A 7042-nucleotide genomic window follows, 5' to 3' on the forward strand; every position below is an offset into this window, starting at 1 on the left:
TCTTGGTGGATTTCTTGATTAGACGTCATGGAAGGAAAAAGTTAACAAAGAAGAGAGACTTTGTAGGGTGCTTATTTTACATCTGTTTCTACAAAAGAGAAGAGTTCATGTCCTAAATTCACATAAGTTTTTAATTATTCTATCTTAAATTAGTGTTGCTTTTCAAATAGTATTGGCATTCTCTGATTTTTCCCACCTCATAAAAATGTTTGCACTAGAAACCGCCATTTTTCCTGTATAGTTTTGAGAAACAACTGCCAGTAATGTCGCCAACTTTGAGACACTTGAATGCAGAATCCACATGTGAAAAGATTGCCATAGGACATAACAGACACCTTTCTTCCACTTTGTGTGTGCCCAGATACTACATTCGGCTCTATGGAAGTGAAAAGTCCATTAATGCTTTCTCTAACCCACTCTTTCTGTTCAGATACAAAACATTCACTTGAAAGATTGTGTCACCAAGGCAGGTTAGATGGAGATACAGAACTCAACACACAAAATATATCCCTTTTTGTAGCATTTTAGAAGAGAGCATGAGAAGGAAGGAAGAGGACACTTAGGGTGCATCCACACCAAAATTAATGCAGTTCGACACCACTTTGTCATGCTTTGATACCATGGAATTGTGATACCGTGGTATGCTTTGATACCATGGAATCTGTTTTACAAGGTGTTGAGCCTTCTCAACTGAAAGAGTGCTGGTGCCTCACCAAGTTACAACTCCCATGATTCCATAGCATTAAGCCATGGCAGTTAAAGTATCGAACTGCATTAATTCTACAGTGCAGACACACCCTAGGTTATGATTTGTATACGGTGCTTGCAGTACCTCTATCTTAAGCAATTGCTATGCCAGAGTTTTCATTGGTATCTAGGGACTGCCTGCCTTTAGAATTTTCCTCACTTTTCTTTTTGGTAACCCATGGTTGGACATCAATGGGTATTTCTGCCCCCTCCTAAAATTGTAGGTCCAAGCATTTGGAAGCAACAAGGATGAGGCTGAAACATCCACAGATAGCCCACACTCTTCCCTTTCCAAATCCTTGGTTTGTGGATTTCAGGTCTAAAATTGGGGGGGGGGGGGGGGAGAGGTATCAGGTGGACTTATTTTCATTCTGAAAGACGGTATTGTGGGCATTCAGAGTTCAGTTCATATCACCTCTTACTTGCCCTCTTTACCTAACTCCTCTAAGTAAGAGGTTTTTCCAGTCTTTAAAGTTGTTCATGCTTGTGGAAAAAGTGACTTCGATTGACCACAGAAAATTAGAGCATGCTTCATAGCACAAAATATATATGAAAATGAAATTTATGGAAATAGGCAAGACTATAAAAGAAATAACTTGATATTCCTTGAATCATCTCATAAGGTCATGCACTTTCTTTCCACCCCTTTAAAGATGTCAACACTAAAGGCTTTTGTCCTGATTTAGAAGGTCAGTTTACAGGACAGTGGTCTTTGCACCTCTTCTCTTGCCATAACTTTGCCAAGTACAGTCTGACTTTCAAAGGGTATGACCCTTAGAAGTCAATCTGACTCTTAAAGAATTATTCTATTAAAACTGATGTTCAACATCTAAACTAGGGTGGTATGGGGAGATTATTTACTGATGGGGAGCATTAGAGAAACCTAATAGGTCTCACAAGTATCACAATGCAGTGCTATTGGATATGATCAGACCTTAATGGTCAGAAACTTATTTTTGCTAAGTAAACAATATAAATGCCACCAGAGGGTGCTATTTTGGAAACATTGGTTAACACAACTCTTATACCACACCCTCTCCAGATGTTTTAGATGACTGATTCTCAACCATCCTAATACCACAATCCCTTAATACAATTACTTATGTTGTGGTGACCCCCAACCATAAAATTATTTTTGTTGCTACTTTGTAACTAATTTTTTCTACTGTTATGAATCATAATGAAATTATCTGATATGCAGGATGTATTTTCATTATTCTCTTTCTCTCTGGAATTTGGCAATGGGGAGGCCACTCTACACATATGCTCACACACTCATATCTAAATAATGATTAAACATCGAATATGTGCCTCTCCATAAACTGAATTTGATATCTCTGCTGTAGGAATCCCATCGGATTTCCAAAGCTGACATTGTTTGAATTAGAAATGTGGGTCATTTGTGTAGCAGCAGACCATTAGGATTGTAGCATAATAGAGATTGTTCCCTTTCTGCTTGTTACTATACAAGTTCACTCTGAAATTAATATACAAGTTCACTCTGTGAAATTAATTGACAGAGACTTTTGAAATGGTTAAAGGAAATGTGTTACCACAGCTCAAACCAAATAAGAATTCATTACTGAAGGTCTGAATCAAAAGTTGTGAATCAGTCTTCTAAGTGTATTGGACAGTTACAAGTTCATAAAGGTCAATCTTCAGTGATAGAGTCTATAAGAAGAGTAATCAAAACCTCATTTACAGAAATCAACTGACTTCCATGGCTGAGCATGTACTGTTTGCTCTGAATGATCGCAAATGCTGCAAGACACAATAATGGCTCCTAAACAGAGGGAAAGATTGGACAGAGAAGTTTCCCATGGAAAATAATTGCAAAAGTATTACTTGTACAATGTATGTGCCTCTGCAGGACTTTAGTTTTAATTCTCACTCTACACATACAGCTTGCAATCTGAAAGGTCATCCAAAACCAATTTGGGAACAGTCCCTCCTGCTAGTTCCACAAGCCATCACATCTCTAAAGATTGCTCTTTGATATCGTCTTAGTTTAACAGATGTAAAGTACTAGCAAAAGAACTAGCAACGGGAATCTTTTAGGCATAATTGTCTCTTTTAGGCATCATTGTCCCTCTAAGTCAGTGGTTCCCAACTTTTTTTTGACCAGGGACCACTTTGACCAAAGACCACTCCTGAACATTAGTACCAAAAGGGTTACGAATTAATTTTTGGCCAACTTTAGAGTCAATTTGGTTATCTGGGGTGTTGATTCAGAAAATTGCATTGAATAGACCACATCAGCTCAAGTTTCTGACACAGAACACATGTTATCCAGTGGTTGCCATCAACTCATCCACAGAAAAACATATTTAATAATCTAGAGCTTATGTGGTAGTAGTAATCTTTCATGGGTAGTCAGCCTCCCCCTTCCTGATATCCTCATTGCCTCGGCACTATAAAAGGGTTTAGCAAGACCAGTTGCTTTTGAGGCAACAGTGAAGTAATGGTGAGGCCGCGGACCATATTTTTGTTCTTGTGGACCACTGGTGATCCACGGACCTCAGGTTGGGAACCCCTTCTCTAAGTGATAATGAATTTTTTCTCCAGTCTTCAAATTTCTACAACTGCAGAAGGATAGAGACAGAAAATTTTTCACACCTAAACCCCATATATTTGTGATGTTTGCATTTCCTTGCTTTAGGTTGGATGCCTAAGCTCTTGCTTCTAAATAATCAACTGAAGTACTAAGGTACTACAACACTAGAAATTTGGGAAGTGGAGGAAATTTTTATGGGGATGGCCGCATTCTTATTCAGAGGCAATATTCTCATCATACTCTTCTTGAATCAGCTTCCTGGTGCTTTGTGTGACCAATTGTGCCCCCCCCCCCATCTCTCCCCACCACTTGGGAGCACCTCCCATGGTTTTCTCTATACACTGTTGTTACCTCTGCTGTTTTGCCTCCAAATCTTCAACAAGATTGTTCAAATGCCTGGGAAAAGATGAAGCAGAATAGATTAATGTTAGATAAACTTAGACAAGTTGGGCCAAACTTACATTTCTTCATAGAGATGCAATCTTTCTAGCTAGAAAAGTTTTTCTTTAGGCAAGAAATGGTCACAGCCAAATATAAAAGCCATGCTTTTATATCACCAGGGCAGGGAGGTTTATTGTCTCTGAGACAATGGGGAAAATCTACTGCAAAGAAATTAAATTTCTTTTCAGTTCAGTGGAGTTTAATAAGTAGGACGCCTCATCAACAGTAAAAGACATTTCTGAATTTAGAGAAGTAGGGGATTTAGTGCATGCTCCCAGAAAGGGGAAGTAATGTCCATCCTGTTATCTGAAACTATGGCCTTCTGGAAAAGGAGATAACATTTTTAAAGTAGGTTAGTATGGAAACAATACATGAGAATATGGTGCCAGAAAAAAAGCTAAAATGAAATATAATTGGCATTTGCCCTGGAAGTAGCAGCTGCAGAAGTTAGCTGGCAAGGAGTTAGAAAAGGATTCATAAAAGTTTGATGGAAACTACAGGGGAAAGAATGGAGAAGAAACTTACCCCCCTTTCCCTAGTTAGGGGGGGGGGGACATGATAATGCAGTAGTAGTGGAAAACATGCAGTCCTACTAATGTCCTTGAACTGAAATATCCAGCATAACCCGTCCTTCACTGTGTTGCTTAGAGCTGTTGGGAGGAATGCTTTAACAACATCTGGGCTGGGCTGTGGCGCAGCTAGTTAGTAGCCAGCTGCATTAAATCACTACTTAGAGGTCATGAGTTCGAAGCCAGCCTGTGTCGGAGTGAGCTTCTGACTATTAATAGTCTAGCTTTCTGTTGACCTATGCAGCCCAAAAGAGAGTTGCATCTGTCAAGTAGGAAATTTAGGTACTGCTTTATGCAGGGAGGCTAATTTAACTGATTTACAACACCATAAAACCGTCCAACAGTGTCCGTAAGAATGAGGAAGTACTCCATCAAGGACTTGGTGTCACAAGTGGACAGTGAAGCAGCAGCTCCTCCTGTGGCCAGAATCAAGCATACCCTCATGAAGCTGGAAAGCTGGAATGTTGAATTGCCTCTGTGTCTGTCTATATATGTTGTATGTTTAATGGCATTGAATGTTTGCCATGTATATGTGCATTGTAATCCGCCCTGAGTCCCCTGAGGGGTGAGAAGGGAAGAATATAAATACTGTAAATAAATCAACAATAACATAATAATAATAATAATAATAATAATAATAATAATAATAAATATCTCACCCTATCTTCCCATGGGGACTCAGGCCAACTTCCAACATAGTAACAGGAAAAACATTCAGTGCCTATATAAACAATGCAGAACTAGATATAGATCTGTAATTATATATACTAATTTCACATACACATTTTCCTCTGAAACGTTTGCAAATTCTCTCTTTATATATCTGTATTTCCCTCCTGCAATATTTGCAAGCCCTATATATCTATGTTTATAGCTATCTAGACGTCTTTCTGTCTCTATTTGTGTATGTATGAATTTCCCCTACAATACTTATATATCTATATTCATATCTATCTAGACATGTCTATATATGTGTGTATTTGTGGGTGGGTGTGCGTGCGCACATTTCCCCCTGTAATATTTGCAAGCCCTATATATCTATATTCATATATATCTATCTAGACATCTCTCTATATATAGATAATTATATCTATATAGGATTTTCAAAGACTTTCAAACATGTGAGGGGAAAATTCATATATAAAAATAATGTCTACATATAGAGATATACAGGTACATGGAAATCTCTAGATTTCTATATGTATATAAGATTGGTAAACATATGAGGGGAAAATTCATATATAAAATGAATGTAGATAGATAGATAGATAGATAGAGATAATATATAGGTACTTAGGGATTGCAAAGGCTTGCAGGTGGAAATGACTATATATCTGTAGAAGGGATTAACAAATATTTCAGGGGAAAATGTTTTTATAAGAGTTTTATGTATATGTGTGTATGTGTGTATTGTTTGCAAAGACTTCAAGAGAAACGTGCATATATAGAAACATATTTATAGATCTACAGGGCTTGCAAAGGCCAGTGAACACTTCCAAAGGAACAAAAATGCACATATAAAGTTAATATATTTAGATATACAGGAATCAGGCTTGCAAAAGATTTCAAGAGAAATGCATATCTATATAAATAAAAATGTAATGTTCGTTTGTGGGATTAACATAAATCAAAAACTACTGGATGAATTGACACCAAATTCGGACACAACACACTTATCAGGCCAACAAGTGACCATCACTCATTAAAACACTGAAAAACACAACGGAAGGACTTTAAAAGCCAAAAAAAAAAGCAAAAAGATGCTACAGCGCATGTGCAAAAACAACTCCCCCTGGAAAACAAAACACACAATAGCATATCCACACTCTCTTCCGGACTACACCTCCCAGTATCCCCTAGACCCGGTCCTTTAGAAGAGGAGGATGATCCAAATGCACTGCTTCCAAGATGCAAGCTTTCTTCTCCTTGGATTTCATTGAGAGCATCCCAATCCCTGCATATTTCCAATTTTCTATTCCTGGACTGCAACTCCCAGCAATCCTCCAGGTAGATTAGATAGATAGATAGATAGATAGATAGGATAGATCGATAGATCAGGAGGAGTGCTGGGAGTTGTAGTCAAAGAATAGGTAGAGAAGGAAAAAAGGGGAGAAAGAGGAAGGTAAAGAAAAAGGAGGGGAAGGAAGAGAAGAGGAAGAGAAGGAAGGAAGGAGAGAATGAACGAAAAAAGAGAAGGAAGGAGAAAGAAAGGAGAGAAAGAGGGAGGGAAGGTTGGCCACAGCAACGCATAGTGGGTACAGCTAGTATAAGATAAATATGCATATAGATATATACAGATAACACAGGGCTTGCAAAGATTTCTAGGGGGGAAATCTACATATTATCTACAAGCTTCGGGGCATGCATTTGCCCAAGGAAGAACAACATTCTTTTCAATATTTTAAAATAATAGTAATAGTAATAGTAATTTGGATTATTGTTGTCACCATACCAAGTGACAGTCAAATTGACGAAAAACAACAAGAAAAACCCAGCCATTATCAAGACCTCAAAATCGAACTGCAAAGGCATAAACCAGTAAAGGTGGTCCCATTGGTAATTGGCATACTGGGTGCCGTGCCAAAAGATCTTAGTCGGCATTTGGAAACAATAAATATTGAAAAAATCATGATCTGTAAACTGCAAAAGGCCACCTTACTTAGATCTGCACGCATCATTCAAACATACATCACACAGTCCTAAACGCTTGGGAAATGTTCAACTTGTGATT

Source organism: Anolis sagrei, chromosome 3 (assembly GCF_037176765.1).
Source record: "Anolis sagrei isolate rAnoSag1 chromosome 3, rAnoSag1.mat, whole genome shotgun sequence".
Taxonomy (NCBI): domain Eukaryota; kingdom Metazoa; phylum Chordata; class Lepidosauria; order Squamata; family Dactyloidae; genus Anolis; species Anolis sagrei.